The following is a 21651-nucleotide window of genomic DNA, read 5'->3' as shown; positions in this document are numbered from 1 at the left end:
TACCCACACGCAAATCTCTGCACGTAGGTCCCTACACCTGCAGCCTCTTCCTTCTGGTGTAGGTACATACACACACACACACACGCACACACGCACACACTAACACCCCCCCACTCCTGTTCAACCCAATCTAATTAGTTCGGGTTCGATCCATTCCTATCCTCTCCATAGCTTCATCTTCCCTTCACCCCTAGTGTACAGCTCACAGCGTCTCTCCTCCGCCCTGGGAAAAGTCATCTTCCAGGATGGAGCCAACTGAAGTGGAGGCCTGGTGGTTTAACAGCCGTAGGCAGTCACCTAGGATGAACACCTTCTTTGTGACACTTCATCCTGATGCCAAGATTTTTTGGAGAACATCTGCACTTTCTTATATATATATATATATATATACATATATATATATAAAATATAAAAAACATAAAAAAGCAACTGGGTATATATCACTAACAGCTTTGTAGGAAGCACTTTTAATGTTTTCTCTCTCACACACAAAGATTCAAAAGAAATGTGCATATATTTATTCTGTAATTTCAGTGATTATAAATTGTAAAGGTAATGTTTAATCATTGTATAGTGATTATGCGTCTGGTATAGCTTTCCTAATAAAAAGTTTTTGAAAAACATAATACATTATATATAGAGGATACAAAGCTTGAACCTTAAATTCCAGCTATGCCATGCCTTTCATGCTCCCATTTTTTTAAAAAAACTTTCTTTTACTTCTTATACAGAAAGCTAGTTTATTAACAAGTTTGATGCACTGTGATATTGATAAATCTTATAACCCATCATGCCCATCCCATGCCAGGATATAAGTGGGACATTAAAAAAATCTGATTTATATAGTTCACCTCTTTCTCTTGGATTATGAATTTCAAACTTAGTACTCCAATGACACATCATTTTTCCTAGGCAGGATGCAATTGGGAGAAAACACAGTAACTATATTGCTAAGAAGTACAGGATTAATTTGGAGGAGATGATCAAGGATCCATGATTGTATGATAGTTAAAGACATAATAAAGGAAAAGGAAAGTGAAATTGCTATACTCTTTTAAAACTCACACTAAAATTACTTACACACACACACACACACCAACCAATAAAAATATAAGGCCTTGGAGCCATTTTGTCAGAATTCTGTTATTTGTTGTCACTGTTATATTTTAGCTACTTTTTTTTCCCAACCACTAACTGCAACCGGCCCCAAACATTCTTGAACAAAGACAGGATGCTGAAAGAGTTTTTCTTTCTGTATGACACTAAAATATGTTGAAAAATTAACCTGACAATAATCCAAGTTATGATCCATTTACATGTGAGCGAAACCAAAGAAAATCGGATTTTTAAGGTGCCAGTATGTTGTTTGTGGAGGAAACTAAACTGATACAAAAGAAATTCGAGAGCTTTGAGGCAGGCACTTATCTCATCAGGCCAGTAGAGGACAGCAGAGATCCAGAGATTCATAGAACCTGTAGCTGCAGAATTATGCAGTGAGGCCAGTGTTCTCTGCTAGTGTTTCCTCAAGTTGCCCTTAGTAGAAATTATTATTATGCTTTGAATGTAACTCACTACAAGTCACTGATGCCTTACATCACGTTTTTTCCATAAAAAAGGAGACTAGTGGCTTCTAAAACTCCATAACTGATAGAAAACTAAGGCATTGTATTTAAAAAGAAAAAAAAAAAACCCATGAATGTCTAGAGTAACCTATTTATATATCTCTTGATTAATTATATTTGGGTAATAACATAGATATGCATAAAATAAAAAACACAAGTATATCAATATGAAATGGAACTTTTCAGGGCTACCTTGCATTTGGTACATTATACCTAAACCTTTTGTCCTCCATTATTTTAAGTATATTTTGGAATTAGTTCAGATGAAGAAAAGCCCATGGACATGATTCACTATTTCTCTATATACAATATTGAAATGCAACTCTTCTAATGCAAGAGGATCAGACCCACTATTAAATAGGTGTCATTCTTCTTTTTTTTTTTTTTTTTTTTTTTTCTTTTCAGTACACGGGCCTCTCACTGCTGTGGCCTCTCCCATTGCAGAGCACATGCTCCGGACGCACAGGCCCAGCGGCCATGGCCCACGGGTCCAGCCGATCCGCGGCATGCGGGATCCTCACGGACTGGGGCACAAACCCGCGTCCCCTGAATTGGCAGGACTCCCAACCACTGCGCCACCAGGGAAGCCCCTTCTTTGTTACTTATTTTCTTTTTACTTTCCCATAAGTCATCTTTTTCATAGTTATCTCACTTTCCTTGTTTTTACTAATCATCTCTCCTTCACCTGAAGTCTTTTTTTTTTTTGAAGCACAGAAAGTATTAAACTTTAAGTGTTTTAATATCAGATTTATGAAGTCCCTCTAAGCTAGTTATTTATCATGTCCCCATTCCTTCTAATCAAATATTTTGATGAATAGTAGAAAGATGTGCATAATAAAAATTCAAAGTGCCAAGCTAGATACTTACCATTTCCTTAATAACTGTGCATACATTCATAACATGGCGTATTATCAGACTAAAGTACAATTCCTAACAATCTGGAGCTTTTGACATTTGAAAAATGGAGTGTCCATAAACCATATCAAATTATAATTTGATAATTATGTTTATATTTTATTTATTAAATATAGAAAGTAAGACTATCTTGTCTGAAATATAGGTATAAATTTTACCCTTGAATTAGGAGTAAATTTATTAGTGAAAATAAATTTATATGAGAATGGAATTTTGTATCAAAGGAGGTAATATTTTTATTCCATGGAGTTTTCTACCCCCTTGGCTAGGCCACTTATTTTAGCTGTGCATTAGAAATACTTAAGTTAGCTTTACATTATAATACCAGATATGTTTTCTTAAAGTACCATGGGTATTAATATAGGTCCTATGATTAGGATTTGTTCTATGTTTTTGCTGCAGTAAAATGATTATTTTTAAGAAAAAGATAGATTACTAATTCACTTCATAGTGCTGGTCAATTAAACTGAAGCAGACCCAGATCTGACAGATGTTTGTTATTATTCTTTGCTATTTTATTACAAATTATAATAATAATATTTGAAAGTAATAAAATGTATTGTAATATCCCTTTAACTATGAGATGGTGAGTAGAAAATAATTGAAAGTGAAATATTAGTTTGATTCAGTACTAGTTTTAACACATTATTTTTCTATACTGTATTATTATGTGAATGCTTTTATGTTTTTATTTAAAAAGCTGTATTATTTCATCTGATTGCAAAATACTAAAAAATATAAGGATGATGACCACCATATTTTAAATAAAAGTTTAGAGAGAGATCACAAGAAAAGTTTAATTACTGAGCTTGAAAAGTTTTTTTTTTTCTTACCTAGGAATATTGGTTTTAAACCCTTGTTATTTCAAAGAATATTTATGTTTAGATTATGAAAATTGATAATGCAATTGCAGAACATAAGGATTTTTCATTAACCATTGCAACACATTATTTTGATTCATTTAGTGTAAATTCATTGTTCATACAGTACTATCCTTTTGCAATTATGTTGTCTAAGCCAATAAATGTTGCATTTTTGTGAAATGGCTATGACAAAGGAATGATTAACAAAATGCTCCACAAAATGTAAGACATATGACTGTAACGAGTCAAGATAATATGAGAGGAAATGGTAATAAAAAGACTTCATCTTAAGTCATTTGAGCAATTTGAATTTGAGCTTAGACGTTTATAACTTATACTTAACTCAAAATCCTCAACTGTGAAAATTCAGGTAAACAGAACATAAATAACTATCACCAATTTCACTATATAAGTATTCTGTTTAATAAATATACTATATGCTTTTTAAAAGAAATAAGAGCAATAACACATTATAATTGGGCAATCATGTGTGTGTTTATATATAGTACTATTATATATGTATATACACTGTATATACATGTATATAGTTTATGCTGGATTATACTTACATGTAAATTATGGACTTTTTTCTTTCACATATAACAATTTCAGTTTTATGCATTTATTTTCCTTGCTTCTGTGTAGCTATGTCCAAGTGAAGCTGGGTGAAATTATAAGTCTTCACTTTGGGAATATGCACATGTAAAAAGTAACTCTGGGGCTTCCCTGGTGGCGCAGTGGTTGAGAATCCGCCTGCCGATGCAGGGGACACGGGTTCGTGCCCCGGTCCGGGAAGATCCCACATGCCGCGGAGCGGCTGGGCCGTGAGCCATGGCCGCTGAGCCTGCGCGTCCGGAGCCTGTGCTCCGCAAAGGGAGAGACCACAACAGTGAGAGGCCCGCCTACCACAAAAAAAAAAAAAGTAACTGCAATTACTATTTCTGAATTTAAAAGTCTTTTATCTTCCAATTTTTTTCATTTTATTATTTAAGTCATAGGGGACAAATCTCAGTCAAACTGTGAGTTAAGTCAAGTCCTCACAGTAAAGAAACTAATCTCATAAATAGGTATGTAGAAAAAGTGCAATCTTGAAGTTAAATATAAGAGAAGTAAAGAACCTATTTAAGACATTCATCATCCTATTTTACTTATTTTAATATCATCCTTCATTTATAATATATAATACTAGTAATAATAATAACAAACAGAGATGATCACTTCTAGTATGATTTTATATGAATTGAAGGGGAAGATTTTTCATATAAGAAAGCAGGTGTACACCAGGGGTTGCTAGTTGTGAAGAGGTAATAGTTTGACTACCTTCTTTAACTCTGATAATATTTGCTCCTGAAAATAATACATGCATTTTTTGAGAATATGTATTGTTTCTTCTCTATCGCACAGATACAGATGATTTTTCACATGATTTTTAAATTTTAATAGAAAATAATAGTCATGGTGAACTTTAAAGATATATAGCCAGAAATGCATTATAATAAATTATGTGTGACCCAAACCCTCCAATATCTTCAAACATTAAAAAACAGATGAACATTAGTAAAAAGAAGGCTTTCTTCATTAACACCCAGTGACAAAAAGGCCCAGCATACCTAATTAAATGTTTCTTTAATGTATCAGTTCATCCACTTATTTATGAGTAGTATAATGAACTGATAGACTTTGCAATGTATTCAAATGTATCAAAATCAAACAAGTTTCATCAAAAAGAATGTGCTAATAACCAGTACAAACAAACCTGTGTACTTTATTTTAATTCAACTGTAATAATTAGCGGGCCATTCTCTTGATGAGGAAAGGTACCACATTACCAATATTGCATTATATGTGAATACAGGGCTTTTGTGCTTTTGACCAATTTTACTAGGAACGTTGAGGGTTTAGAGTTTATTTGCATGATGAAAGACTACGTAATGAATTTTGGTAGAATTTAAAACAAAAGCATAACTTGCCTAACCTGGGGGTGGCAAAGCTAGCTCTGAAAAAAGATGCTGAAACAAAAATGTCATTTGATTATGTGAAGGAATGGAAAGAAGTTCTCTTCTCCCTCATGGTCCTATTCCTTTCACTATTCCTGACAGTCTTGCTTCTACTTCTGTTTCTGACTCAGTACCAAGATATTCTTGTAACTAAGGGCACATTCATTGAGCTCAAATTAGGTGCTAAGACAAGATCAGGTAATGATGAGAATCCCCACACCTAATGACAGAATGTTCAATTCACTTATCTTGTACCTTAAGCTGAGAAAATAATCAAACGTATTTCACTTCATTGTAAAATCATTTATAAGTCCAGTGAAAAAATCAGAACCTAAAATAATAAATTTAGAACCACTTCTGGAGATTGAAAGAATTAGCAAATGCTTTAAAAATATGGAACCTGTCTTTAAAATCTCAAAGCCTTGCTTTTCCTCCTCTGAAATGCCCTTTGTCTTTGACATGGCATCCAAAGTACTGGTTTAATCAAAATTAAAATTAAAATGCAAAATATTTGTATTAAGACGCCCTCTTCCTACTGGAATCCATATATTTTCAGTAGACTTTCCTTATTTGCAATGTAAACTTTCTGACTATTCAGCTGTAATATTGTTGCTTGGAATTCTAAGGTAGTTTTCCCTACAGAATTGTGGTAAAGCAATTTATTTTAAAATGTCTCTATTTTTTTTTTTTTGGCCTGCCGTAACTAACTTTAAAATAAAACAATTCTGTCAATATGTAAACTATTAACCATATACTGTAATTTGAAGGAAAAAAAAGAAACCCCAAAAGTCTATCTAAATTGAACATTTTATATGTATTAAACTGAGTTGGGATTTTTTTACCTACTTGTGCTCTTCTTCACAAGATTTGGATTCAAATGTGAAATCCATTCCTTTATTTCTAATTAACAGTTTATTAGATGCTTTATTTTTCCAGCTGGTAATAAAAGGGAGGTGGGTAAAGAAAATATTAACAGATATAATAATCTTTCTGTGGAATAATTAGGCCCATGAATCTCTCATTTTTTCCTTTAGTAAACCTTCCTCAACAAGAAGGACAATGGAAAGAGAAGGGAAAAAATGAAAAATGCTTTTCCTTTTTAAAGACCATTTGATAAAGGCTTAATGGAGTAAGTCTGAACTAGACTTTCATATTAACCTTTCAGTGTTCTATATTTGGAAGAATTAAACCCCATAGTAGGTTCACTATATCTTCCAGCATGATTCTAAGACACTTCAATTTCCATCAGTTAACATAGTCATTGGACATGAAATCAACCCTTAACAGTAACTAAAGCAAATATAATTAAAAGTAATTTTTTTGTGTGTATATGTCAATCCCAGTCTCCCAATTTATCCCTCCCCTCCCTTACCCCCAGTAACCATAAGTTTGTTTTCTACATCTGTAACTCTATTTCTGTTTTGTAGATAAGTTCATTTGTACCCTTTTATTAGATACCACATATAAGTGAGATCATATGATATTTGTCTTTCTTTGACTGGCCTCACTATGACAAATTCTAGATCCATCCATGTTGCTGCAAATGGTATTATTTTATTCTTTTTTATGGCTGAGTAATATTCCATTGTATATACGTACCACATCTTCTTTATCTATTCCTCTGTCGATGGACGTTTAGTTGTTTCCATGTCCTGGCTACTGTAAATAGTGCTGCAATGAACACTGGGGTGCATGCATCTTTTCGAATTATGGTTTTCTCCAGATATATGTCCAGGAGTGGGATTGCTGGATCATATGGTAGCTCTATGTTTAGCTTTTTAAGGAATCTCCATATTGTTCTCCATAGTGGTTGTACCAATTTACTTTCCCACCAAGAGTGCAAGAGGGTTCCCTTTTCTCCACACCCTCTCCAGCATTTATTGTTTGTAGACTTTTTGATGATGACCTTTCTGACTGGTGTGAGGTGATACCTCATTGTAGTCTTGATTTGCATTTCTCTAATAATTAGTGATGTTGAGCATCTTTTCATGTGCTTTTTACCCATCTGTATGTCTTCTTTGGAGAAATGTCCATTTAGATCTCCTGCCCATTTTTTGATTGTGTTGTTTGTTTTTTGGGTATTGAGCTGCATGAGCTGTTTGTATATTTTGGAGATTAATCCCTCGGCGGTTGCTTCATTTGCAAGTATTTTCTCCCATTCTGAGGGTTGTCTTTTCATTTTGTTTATGGTTTCCTTTGCTGTGCAAAAGCTTTTAAGTTTAATTAGGTCTCATTTGTTTATTTTTGTTTTTATTTTCATTACTCTTGGAGGTGGATTGAAGAAGATATTGCTGCAATTTACATCAGAGAGTTCTGCCTGTTTCCCTCTAAGAGTTTTGTAGCATCAGGCCTTACATTTAGATCTTTAATCCATTTTGAGTTTATTTCTGTGTATGGTGTTAGAGAGTGTTAAAAGTAAATTTTAATGCAAAAGAAATCACAAGGATAAACTGAGGCAACAGTGCAAACTAAGACATTTAGCTTAGTTCATGGTACAGACATGTAAAATGAATTATAAAAGTCCTCGCTTTCTTTTTAATTAGTAGTTTTTCCAAATAATACATAACTCATTATGCCACAGTTAATTTTGAGGCCATGTTAACATAACTTTTTCATTTGCTCCATATCAGAATTTATTTAAGGAAGACAACCCAGTTATTAATATTTATTTAATAAAATAATTATTTATTAAAAATTTACTATAATTTGTCATATAATATATCCCAGAGCTATGACTATTCCAGAGCCAAATATATGTAGTTTAAAACAATTTTCATTATCTATAATATTATTCTTCTCTATTAGTATTTATGATTTGAATTTTATCAGTATAAATTATATTGAAATTGCTCCTTAATTTGGATCATATACTCTTCTCTCTTTATAAATGTAGATAACTGATAGCTGAACATTGCTTAACTGAATTCTAATATATATATTCTGTATATATGTAAATATAATATATACACATATATATGGATTTTATTTACTAACAACTTTATCAAATAAATTTGCATAATGTATCACTGCACAGGTGAAATTTTAAAAAGATTTAAATTTAAGGTTCAAAATGGGGTAAGATATAGTGTGGAATGCTGAACAATACATATAATCTAGCTGCTAATGTTTTATTTGTTAGTTGAACCAGGCTTAAGTTTGACAATAAATCACTTCTCTTCCTATGTTAATTCAAATATGACCACCCCATTCTGAGATAATACGTTCACTACTCCTACCGCATTTCAAACAAAATAAACTAACATTTCTATAAATTGCTGTGTCTTAAAGAAGGGCAGGTAGAGATATCAATTCTGGGGAACTTCTCTGCAAACTACTCCTTGCCTATCTTAACTGCAACATGCACAGCTCCACTCTTATTTCCACTGCAAGGGGCATCACAGAATGATAATAAACAAATATTTATTGCAAACAGAAAATGAAGAAAGAGAGAAGACAGTGTGTAGTCAGTTGGAAAAAGTTCCTAAGGTAGTTCTGATATGCTCACTCATCAACTCCCACTTTGAAAACTACTGTTCCCAGCAAATATCTTTAGTTGCATCCAAGCAAATACTTTATCTTTTTGTTTATGCAATTTGCTAATTTCCATGTTTGTACAAATCACTGTGGTTATTCTTTTATTTTCTGAAAATACACATCTCTCGTGGGCACCAAAATTTAGTTTTGAGCTTCCTTGGTGGCGCAGTGGTTAAGAGTCTACCTGCCGATTCAGGGGACACAGGTTCGTGCCCCGGTCCGGGAAGATCCCACATGCCGAGGAGCGGCTAGGCCTGTGAGCCATGGCTGCTGAGCCTGCGTGTCCAGAGGCTGTGCTCCGCAACGGGAGAGGCCATAACAGTGAGAGGCCCATGTACCGCAAAAAAAAAAAAAAAAAAAAAAAAAAAAAAAAAAAAAAAAAAAAAAAAAATTTAGTTTCAAGTTTACTTCATCCAGTAGGCCTTTATTGATACAGTAAACAAAATTTTGATATTCTCTCAAACACTTATGCACACTATTAATTCTATGCTGCTTTAGATAAAATACGTTGGAATATTTTACCCTCAGTGTCCTTCAGTCACTTTGCCTGTCTGTACCAAGAATTCTGGCTTTTCCATTATAAGTACTTGAAAATACAGACTCTCTTGAAAGTCTTCTGTAGCCCAGTCTCTAGGACCATATTTTGCACAGCTATGGAAAATATATTCTGAACAAACTTCGGAGTTTCATGGATCCTATCTTGTTTCTACTACCTTTTTTTCCCCCATTATTTCTAACACACAGCCTTAATAACAATAGTATGTAAATATTTATTGACTAAATGAATGAACAGAGTTTTAAAATACGTATGGTCTATGCATTCTTGCAAAAGTTGATAGACCTTTGGTATGTAACCCAGAGAAAAGATGAAAAGGGATAGAGAGGGTTGGAGTGTGGAAGAGGCAGCAAGAAGTGTTACAGTATGGGAAATGTAATAACTTCTTGTACTTTTCTTGGTTTTCTTTATTAGTAATATACACACGGACCTCAAGGAAATAAGATTGAGGAAACTGAGTAGTGTGAGTATGTCTCTGGGGAGAAAATAATGAAAAGGAAGGAAGGGAGGGAGGAGCTCTAAAACTTAGTTTTATCTTCCTCAACAGCCCCAAAGCAAAGGAGTTTGGCTGGTAGTGTGCAGATATGGCATTAGTGAAGCTTGTACTCAGTTGTTTAAACGCTTATAAATAAGAGCAATAATTTAATAGACTTTGTTGATGTCTTCTTTGTTATGTTTACTTAACTGGTGGTTCTACCACTTTACTGAAATTTCTATTGGAAAGTTAATCCAGCCAAAGAGTATTAAATAAAACAGGGCACACATACAAGTATTATACGTACTACCTTCCTTTAGAGAGATGTGCAACTTAAAATTTTTATTTCTTCTATACCAGCCAAATATACAAGATTTTACACTTAAGAGTGACAAAATATGACTATCTCTATTCATATATTTCAGCCTCTGATCCTGTTGTGGACAAAGGTGAGGTAAATTTAGCTGATGAATGAAGAAGTGCATGGATCATCATATGAATGAAGATATAAAATGTATTTCTATCTTACAAGATGCAAATATTAATGTATAGCTAACCACATTTTCACTTAGGTAATGTGAGACTTTAAAAGGAGAAAAAAATCATCTGTGTTCTTACTAACGTTTAAATCTTGAAATGCTACTATGATCATATTCTCCTCTATCTTACCAAAGGATATAATAAACTAACCAATGAGAGTTTAGTTTAGTAAATTTAGCCCAAAAATAAACATGTAAGGCAAATACAAAGACATGCTTTTAAAATAATTTCATTTATTTTCATTAAAGCTATGGATATGCCTATGGAAATTCAGAGTTCTTTTTGGGTATCTGGAAGCTTGCTATTGTGGTGCTACACCTTAGCTTGCTTTAGTGTAGCACCAAAGCAAAGTCTTGGATGTTTGACTTTGTATTAAAATTATATATTCTTGTTGGCATTTTATGCTGTCCTTGAAAAAAAAGATCCTAAATTGTACATTTATATCTTTTAATACATCTAGAGTATAATTCAAATATCTTAGAAGTTATTGTGCAAAAGAATTGCAGAATTTCAAACTGTTGTCAAGGCAAATAAATGGCACATAGTCAACTATGTCGTAGAAGATGTAACATAAGAATATCTTGCTTATTAAATAGAATCAGGGATGCAGAGATGAATTCTTCAAATGCAAAGTAAGTTTATATAAAATTAAAATATTAAAACATGATATTTAGGAGTATTTAATATACTAGAATTTTAAAGTAAAATCTTTATGTGTATAGATATGTGTACTGATATTCCAGATACTTTTATTACTGTTTCCATTAACAAAAATGCTATAATCATATATTAGAAAGTTAATATACAACTTACAAAAGCTATGAACATGAGATATAAATTGAGTTGTATATACTGACCCATTGTAAAAGTTAGCAATCATATCAATTTGAATTTTTCTGAATAACTGTGTAAAAACATGATGTTATATGGAGGGCAGATATAGTAATAATTAATAACTCCTAGGGAAAGCTTTCCTATGCCTTAAAAATGCTCACAAACTGTAAACTTCTTTGCAGCTTTATAGCATGCTGATATCTAAGAAACATAAAAAGCCTTTTGCGCCTCCTATTAAAATGTATTTTTTATTTGATTGCTTATAGTTCTCAAATTGTGATATGATTAGATTTGTTTTAAATAGTTGAGGATCTCCTATCACTGTGTTATGTAGATTCTGCTCTGAGTCAATATTATTTTATTATGGACTATGCTCTTATCTTAAAAGGTGAAAATGTCAAAACAAATGTAAAATATAAAAAACAAAATCCAACAACTATGAATCTTTGCTAAATGAGTACTGTAGGGAGTTAGATTTCCTCTGCCTCCTGCTATTAACAGTTGAAGTGACGACTGGATAAGAAAAGACTACTGTAGTTTGCAATCTTATCCTTTTGTCCATGTCTCTCCACTAAAGTACTATTGTTCAATAGAAAGCTAAGTCTAAGGAGGATCCCACAGATAACCAGAGATAATAGGCCTCACTGCTAAATACCTTTCCCCCTGTGAAAATGGAGCTCGGTATATTAGAGCTCCTTGACCTAATATGAAGATAAGCAGGCTATAATAATACAGCTTGAAAATCCTTGAAGTTTTTTACATAGTTTTAGTTCCCCATTACACTCTAGAATGTGGAATAGGGCTAAACTTTAAAGGATGTCTTCATGATCCAGATATTGCTTCATAAGGAAGGGGAGACTGAAGCTCCATATGCAGAACGTGGGACCTCTGCTAATGACCATTTTGATAGTGCATCCTTTTGAATGTACATCCCAGTAAGTCATCATGGTGAAGGCAATTGTGACCACTGTAATAACCTCTCGGGAAGACTTTTTCTCATACCTTGAGAAAAATCTCAGATATTGCACTGTAGCTGAAAAGCAGAAAAATAACTTTTCCTTTTCCTCACTCTCCTACCTATTAGTTTAGTTGATATTGATAAACATTTCTCAGGATTTTGAATCAGACTGAATTTACATCATGAATGGGATATATGCAAAGATGGGAGACAATGACTTCTTTGTGATATATGCTGAATTCATGGCTCACATAGAGAACCCAACAGTAAAATGCTTAAGAAATATTGAATTCTGCCAGATCTGGGTGAAAATCCCTGTTCAGCCATTAATAGCTATATAATCTTGGACAGGTTGTTTTAATCTTTTTGAGGTGCTTAAAATCTCTAAGTTGCATGATTTATATTATTAAAAGATCACTCTAGCAACTGTGAAGACTGGACTGAAGGGGGCTAGACAGCAGCTAAGAAAACAGTTTGAGTTTATAAAAATATTTTTCTTTGCAATAATTTTAGATGTACAGAAAAGTTGCAAAGATAGTAAAGAGAGTTCCCTGTGTATCATTCAGTCAGGCTCCCCTAACATTAACATCTCACATACTGATGGTGCCTTTGTCAAAACTAAAAATTGCTAGCTAAACTACAGACTTTATTTATATTTCAACAGGTTTTTTTTCCACTGTTCTTTTTACTGTTCTAGGAGCCAACTCAGGATATCATATTGCATTTAATAGTGTTGCTTTTGCTTTATTTTTCCACATTCCAGCTTAAAGATACTGGTGACCTAGACTAGCTGGTAGCAGTGAAGAAGGAAGAAAGCAGATGTGAAACATATGCTGCAGCTAGAAACGATGGGTGAGATTACTAATAGATATAAGTCATGAAGCAAAGGAAAGAATCAAGGATGATTTGCACCTTCTGGCTTGAAGAACTGAGTGGAAAGTGGTGACTTTTATTAAGACAGGTGACTAGAGGGAGGGTGGGATTGAAAACATGTTTAGAATGAAAATTGTGAGTTTCATGTTAGACTTGTTAAGATGTGAGTATTAGCAATAATATTCATAAAACATTTAGATCAATGTTGCCACATAGTCTGTGTTCAATAAATGATGGACATTATGAAATTATTATTATTATAATCATCATCATTATCACCATTATTATCATCCGGAAGAAATTTCAATATTGCTTCAGGTTGCAAAGAAATTTTCTATCAAAGTGACAGTGAGAGAGGCGTTCCTGTTTGCTTCTACACTTTTCTCTGTACAGTGTTTTCAGAGACCTAACCAATGGAAGTGTAAGCTGGAAATGCCAGGCCTTGTTTGGGGCTGCAGAAGGATATGCAAATAACATTCCCTAACTAGGGATCCTATAGTACAAAGCACTCCACTGTAAAATCCCAAGTTGACAGGGTACTACACAACTTGAACAAAGGCATAGAGATATAAAAGGGAAAAAATATGTTAAGAAAATGGAAGAGGTTTGGTGAGTTGAAGGGAATGGTTAAAGATGATACTAGTAAGACAAATTGCAGTCATGGTAAGAAGGGCTTAAATGCATACAAAGGAGTTTGGAATTTAGCCCAGTAGAGGGGAGAGTATATAATTTTGTAATATCAAGATCTTTCTCAGTGGGAAAACTACATCAATGTAATAATGGAATTCTAATGTAAAAAATCCTTATAAGGAATATGATTTCCTATGTTCAGTCCATTGCTAACCATAGTGCTTTTCAGAGTAGCAAGAATGGATATTTTGAGGATGAGAATGGTGAATTTAGCAAAAGGAGTCACTTTTGCTTTTGATAGAAATATTTAGTAGATTCCTATGCTGGAAAAGGCCCAGGGCTGCTGTAAAGTTTCAATTATGATGTGCCTTTCCTTGGTCAATCTTAAACCATTCTCTTCAAGCCAGAGAGAAAGAAGACTAACATGTCAAAAATGCAGGACTGATCTTACTCTCTGAAGGATGGTAGAATATTATAGATCCTAGCATAAGTTTTGTCCAGTGTAAAATAACAGAAGTAAATTCTGGCTGAGCTAAAAATTGAGGCATTTCCAGGGCAAGAAAGGGCAGTATCTCTTCATGATGCTATAAGTATACTTTCTTTGTGCTGTACATAGACAAAATACCCAGAATTTACAAGTATCAGCATGTATCTAGCCTTGATCCAATGATAAGCTATTTTGACTGGAATTGTATGTTACATTTAATCTTGTAGCAGGTTCATTTTACATGTGCCTTGAACATCAAAGAGGGACAAAAGGGCAGATTCAATGTACTACTGGATGTAAAAATAGGAAATGATTTGTATATATACTAAAATATTAACAATTAAGAGTTATTCTACCATTCATTAGATGGAAGGTGGGTGCATGTAAATTGGTAGAATAAAATCAAACAAGGGATCAAAGATTTCTTTATAACTATGAATAATCTAATATCTTTTATTAGATCTGCTTATATTTTATTCTTTGAACACTTGTGCATGCTAAGCAGTAGAGATAATAAATAAGGTTTAAAGCAGTCACAAACAAGGAAATGCTATTAAGAAAATGAATGTTTTCATTTAGAATTAGCAGGGTAGAATCCAGGCCATGAATCCCATAAGAAGATTTAGTCCTTTAACTGCAGCCCCTGGGGACAGACAAAATGCCAATAAAGACTCACTTCACATACATATATGAAGGATGAGAGTGTGAATGCTTAGAAACACTCCCATGTCTTCCTTGTTCAAAGGGTTATTTAATCTTGCTGGTGTTATTTGAAACAATGGTTTCAACTCTCTGCTTTGCTTTTCCTGTGCAGACACAGCCATCACAGTGCTGAGTGGAGAATCTACTGTTTTCATAATTTAAGTATTGTTAGACTAGAAATAGGAGAAGAGCCTGCAGTAATGTATGTACCATTTAAAAATGTCTTTGGAAGTTCTCTAAAAAAGCTTCTATAGGTTTCTTCCTTAAAGTAAGAGATGTAATCTTTAAATGCTTAATTCTGAATGACTTTAACATTGTTGTCTGTGATACTGATGCCTGATTTTTCTCAGTTACACTTAGTCCAGTTTCTGCACTAGTAATTTTCTCCCTATTTGTATTTTTTCTTGTTTTGAGTGAAGAATCTAATTATATAAGTTTAAATTTTAAACCTGCTATAAAACAGTCAACAAGGTGGCAGGAATTTTATGAATAAAATATAACATGATGCTTCTTAAATGATGTTTAAAATATGACTTTTAGGTGTCTGTTCCAGGAATGATACAAAGTTACTTATCAAGAAGTTGGTGAGATACTGATAAGAATATACAGTGTCATATTTTGCATAGCGCTATTGAACATCTGCTTCAAGGCAAGCCACTGTGAATACAAACTATATTATCTCAAGGAAATGACAGACTAATTTTGGGAGATGTGACTTACACATGCAAATTATTTAAAGGTATTAAAAACTATTCTATAGATGTAACACACTATAGGAATTAAGAAGGAGTTAATTACTGTTTGATACTGTTTCATACCTTAATATTTAATCGGATGTCCTCAACACCCAGGTCAGCCCTGAGTAAGGACCTTTTGAAATGCTGAAGAACACAGCCTTAGCTCCCTGTTCACAGCTCATTCCTGTTTCAGTTTGTATTAGCTTGAATCAACTATTAAGTGTGTAGAATAGAGAAGTATGTAAAGTATTTGAAGGAAAACATTAACCATGATTCTACACTTAAAAGTCCTGAGCTTCAGAATCACTTAATGATACAGTTATAATTATTCAAACTCTTGCATTTTTTTAAAGTGTTCTAGATTTAGAAAAATGCTGACTTGTTCAAACAACTGCATCTGAAATCATTACACTCCTTTCTCAAGAAAAAAAAATAATCTCATATCATCATGGTTTAAAATATTCATTTAAACATATGTTATGGAAATAAACTCCAGCTCCCTGAATTTGGTTGTACTGCCATCTTTATCTCTGAACTGATGTATAATCATTGTTTCCATGCAGCCTTTTGTGAATGGTAGGAAAGGACTCGCATTGCTATGAAATAATGGCTGAGGTTATAGTGGTTGTACAGTTGGGAATCAGGTCAGCTTTTTCCAGACTCTTCTAGGTTGCTAACACTGCTCTTATCAGTCTGCACATATTCTGCTAATTTCAATAAATAACTATTGATCTCTGCAATAAATCTATAGGAGTCAGCAATATTCTGCTCCTTAAAGTAAAAATCGTAAGCATAATACAATCAGTTCATAATGGAAAATGTTATCCATCTGCAGAATAACTCAGACAATTGTTTCTGTTGAGGAGTTTCTTATATAATCATATTTGGTCAGAATGATTTAGATATAGTCTCAGGAATCCACAGGAGGGAAAAGACAGCCTATTGATTTTTATAACCCAAATGTTTCTGGAATTATTTCTATCCATCTCTAAGAAACTACTCTTTAAGCCATCATAATTTATTCTTGAACTAAAGTAATAGCTAATTATTCTAACAATTTTTACTCTTGACCCTACCCCCATAAATACCTTATCAAGAGCAGCCAAACTCATAATTTTTAAGTGCAATTCTAATTAGTTTCTTCCTTGCTTAAAAGCCCTTCAACAACTTCTTATAAAGTCCAAAATCTGTAATATATTCAGGAATGCCCAGCATGGTCTTCACCTCCCAAATCCTCACCTCCACTCCTCATTATTTATCACTCTTTCCCTCATTCACTAAGCTTCAGTGCATCCACTCTCTATTACTTACTTAAAAGTCGCAGGTTATTTCCCACCTAAGGAAATGTTCCATATCCCCACTGCCTAAAATCTCTTTCTCTACTTCTCTGTCGTGTCCATGCTATAAATCCTTTAAGTCCTATCTTAAAAATCGCTTCCACAGGAAAGCCTTGCCTGACTTCCCACAGAAAACTGGGTCCTCTATTTTGCAGTCTCACAACCCCACTTAATTTTTCTTCAGAGTCATGAAAGCAGTTGTAATTAATTTTTGTGTGATTACCTCTTCAATAACTGACTCCATCACTAAACTATAAGTTCAGTGAGGACAGAAACTATGTCTGCTTTGTTAATGTGTGTCTTCACTGATTTACTGGGTACTTAGCACATGGTCTGTGTTGAATAAATATTTTTTAATGAATTAATCAATGAATAAATGAAAACTAAAACCTAGTCAAGTTTGAGGGAGAAATATTAAAACCAAGGACTAACTAAAGGAAGTCAATGAGCAGGAACTTATCACTGCTTCACCAACACTGTGTCAGGAATGCAGGTGCCTCCTGAGGAAACACCCCGGTTAAGGGTCCTGCTATGAATCAGAATGAATTACTATTAAGATTATCCAGCTACTACCCTTGCTTGATTCTATGCTCATCAAAAAATACTCCCTTTTCAATTTTTTCTTTCCTTGTTATTTTTTCAGAAAGAAATGCCACTGTGAAATATGGAACTATCCTGATCTCTATGACATACTTCTCACTGTAAATAAAAGATATTGATATTCCAGTTTATGCATAATCCCTTATTAATTGAGTTAATATGAGTCAGTCTCACAAATCTAAATACCTCTCCCCTCATGGACAGAGTGGGGAAGAGCTAAGAAAACAGGAATTTTAAGAAAGCAATCCACTCAAGACTGCAGTGGACCTTAAATCAAAGGCATGAGCACAATCTGTTCTAGTTAAAAAGAACTTAATGTCTAGAAGGGACTTCAAGTATTAGAATAGAAACTGTTATAAATGCAGGATACAGAGCTAAGAATTCAATAGCCAAAGCAATAAAAATGAGAGGAGGCTGAGTAGAACTAAAGAGTGGCCTGGGAAAATTGTATGCCACAAGCACTGTTGCTCATAGTACCAGAAGTAGTACGTTGTGGCTGCTTGGTCAGCTGCATTTAAAGCACAGCAGGCATGAGTGACACTAAGGACTGGACACAAATGCAGCATCACAACAAGTCTAAAAGTATGCCAGTTAAAAACTGATCAACCTCTCTAGGGAGGCAGGAGAATGTGGAGTCACAGTGTGTTGATTAAGAGATGGGACCTAGAGTTAGAATGCCTATACCGAGTCCCAGACCTCCATATAATAACTATGTGACCTTGGGCAAGTGACATTATATTGTTAAGCATTAGTTTCCCTTTCTATAAATGGTAATAATAATAATAGTACCAACTTGTGAAAGTTAGATGGGAATTTATGTATACACTGCTATTTAGTGCAGTTCATGGGACAAAATAATGCTTTGTAACTGTAAAGGTACCCTAAATAAAATAACCTACTATGTTCAAAGCACTGTGATAACCATTCACAGGAGGAGGTAAGGCAGGGTGAAGGAAGAGAAATCTAAAGATAAATGAGACTGAATTCCTATGATTTAATAAGGGAGATTTATGATTTTAAAAAAGGGAGACTTTCTGATTAAAAAAAAAAAATCAAGAGCCTGTCCTGTCACTGTTTGCACAGGACAAATTCTTTTGGTAGATGGGCTTAGTTATATAAGAAGGAGAAAAGATGAAGGACAGAGATTAACTTGTTAGAATGTGGATAATTTATTTAACCTTTCAAGAAATTATTTTGGTAAAACTGAATTAATAAAACTCAGTAGAAGACAATTTGCAAAGTAATTTAGGGACATGAAAAGTAAAATTCCTGGGGCTTCTTTGGTGGCGCAGTGGTTGAGAGTCCGGCTGCCGATGCAGGGGACACAAGTTTGTGCCCCGGTCTGGGAAGATCCCACATGCCGCGGAGCAGCTAGGCCCGTGAGCCATGGCCGCTGAGCCTGTGCGTCTGGAGCCTCTGCTCCGCAATGGGAGAGACCACAACAGTGAGAGGCCCGCGTACCGCAAAAAACAAAACAAAACAAAAAAGTAAAATTCCTGTTTAAACAGAAATATTATTTCATACCAAAATGAAGACTGGATGCAAACGCTTAGTCAAATAAAAGTGATTTGTGTTTTGGGACTTACTAATGTGTGTAATTGTACAATAACAACTAAATGATGCTCACTTCCTTTGAAAAGTTCTGAGCAATGTTTATGGAATGGAGAAGTTGAAGATTTCAAAAAGAAAAGCTGCATCAGAGGAAAGAGAAGGAACAAAGTGATGGAAATAAGAGGATTGTTCAGTTCGCATATACTTTTACACATATATTTTAGGTAGGTGGTCGACCATTTGGGACCAACTATACCAGTAGCTATTGAAACAGTAAATTATAATAGGAAGGTTATCAAGTCAATATTTTACTAGTAAAGCACAAAATAATGACTTAGTAACAGGAAGCCATCTTGAGCTGTTTAAAGCATATTGGAATAGCAAGTGTTACAGGCAATGCAGTAAGTCAGCACAGTAAGAAGCTTACGTAATTAAGCCAAACATTGGTTTCGAGTTTTTGGTTGAAACCACCTACTGATGACTCAGTTAGAATGAGACTGAAAAGAAGGAATGAGTAAGGTATAAAAGAGTATGCTTGGAGGTTAGAAAAGTGTATGTGTGTGTGTTAAATAAATAAGTACACATGACAGAAAACCAAAGACTGAAAATTCAACTGACTAATAAGAATAAACCAATGATAGCAAAAACAAAAACTGATGTAAGGAGTGACCTTGCAAGTGTGATAAAAATTTCCCACTTCATAAAACTGCTACAAATAATAGACCGTTTCCCTCATTTACCAAGGGATCTCCTTTACCGAGATTCAAGACTCAGAAGATAAGATGAATTTCAATTCAGCAAAACTAAACAGGCCTAGAGGCAAATTTACTGATTAAAGAAATGCCAAACCATGTCTAAGTGTTACCAGTTATTCAGGTGTTTTGATCAAGATGTTATGACAAAATATAATCCCTGAAACTATATGTAGAGGCCTTGAGAAAGGAAATTCTCTAAATTCGGAGGACCTCTCTATATTCTGAGCAGTAGTTAATGGTAATAATGAAATCTGTTTGACTGCTGGGTGTTTGTGTGTGTGAGAATATAGGTTAAAAATTCAAACTACAAAATGTGAATTCCACATAACTATTCTGCTCTAAGTTTTTCTATGGGATTGTATTAATATATTTGTCTTTTTGTCAAAAGCATTTATTGTGCTTAATAATTTTATATTTGTGGATCATTATGTTTTATCAACTACATTTTATCATCTGAGGTTATATCTTCCAAACTTGCTGTAGACACGTATGTTCTAAAAGCCTTTTCAATACTGAATCATCACATTTTAAATTTCAGTTTTTTTAGTTTGATATTACAGGTTGCATTGAAACCTCTACAAAGTTTCATTTTATTTGCTTTTAATGTAGCTTGTCTTTAACATTTATTTCAAATGCATAATAGAAGGCAATTCCATTTACTGCAAACAAAAACTAAGTAGAAATAAAGTCTCTCTTCATAGAAAACTCTATGGCAAAATTAGATGCTGGAGAAGAGACAGATACTGTGTATACCTATAAAAGCAAAGACCAAAACATACTGAGGTACTTTTCCCATTTCAGTAAGACAGCAACAAGTAATGATCTTGCCTTCCTCAAAAAAAAAAAAATTAATACCATGTTCGGAATGTCACTCAGCATTCAGCTTCACAGAATTCTGCTCTTATTATTTAAAATGGGGTTTCAGAAGTTCATGGGAGAGCAAAATCTACCCCTTAAGATGTATGCTCATTAATGTTCCACTGAAGGAAAAAAAATACAGAATGTAGTTCTGATAACCTATTTATACAATTAATCTTTTGATATGGAATGTCCCAAACTTTTGAATAGAATTTGCTTAAAGTCAAGGTTTTTAAGGAACCCACCTTAATTATTCAGCCTTAGTAGAACAGAGCTTCAATACTATGGCTTCTTAAAGCAGTGTGTTTCATCATCCTAGCCATTTATGAAATATTATGTTATGGGTTAGAAAGGGTGAGATCATGAATTCTTTTTAAACATGTGTTTCACTTGTTTTAAGATTGAAATACACAGGGGATGATTACAAAGCTATTGTATAAGTGAATATTTTAGATATAATTTTAAAGCACAAAGAAATGAATATCTTTCTCCTCTCAACTGTAAGAAAGTTCTCCTAAGAGGTAGAAATGCTAGTGGGAAAGTATGTTTAATTGCACTTGTCTTTATTTATTTATTTGTTTGTTTGTTTATTTATTTATGGCTGTGTGGGTCTTCATTGCTGTGTGCAGGCTTTCTCTAGTTGTGGCGAGTGGGGACTACTCTTCATTGCAGTGCATGGGCCTCTCATTGCGGTGGCTTCTCTTGTTGTGGAGCATGGGCTCTAGGCTCGCGGACTTCAGTAGTTGTGGTGCAAGGGCTTAGTTACTCCGCGGTATGTGGCATCCTCCAGGACCAGGGATCGAATCCATGTCCCCTGAATTGTCAGG

General features: G+C 34.0%; 1 protein-coding gene across 1 annotated transcript in view; it reads left to right on the top strand.

Moving 5' to 3' along the window:
• Positions 1–6461: 6461 nt before the first annotated feature.
• The window catches only part of SI (sucrase-isomaltase), a 155228-nt gene continuing 140038 nt past the window's right edge, over positions 6462–21651 (top strand). The window contains exon 1 of the mRNA XM_059063987.2: positions 6462–6526. The gene's annotated coding sequence lies outside the window, so the exon portion shown is untranslated. The remainder of the gene's footprint in view (positions 6527–21651) is intronic.

Source organism: Kogia breviceps, chromosome 5, assembly GCF_026419965.1.
Source record: "Kogia breviceps isolate mKogBre1 chromosome 5, mKogBre1 haplotype 1, whole genome shotgun sequence".
NCBI lineage: Eukaryota > Metazoa > Chordata > Mammalia > Artiodactyla > Physeteridae > Kogia > Kogia breviceps.
Note: the sequence above shows the minus strand (reverse complement) of the source record. Positions and strands in the feature narration are given on the sequence as shown.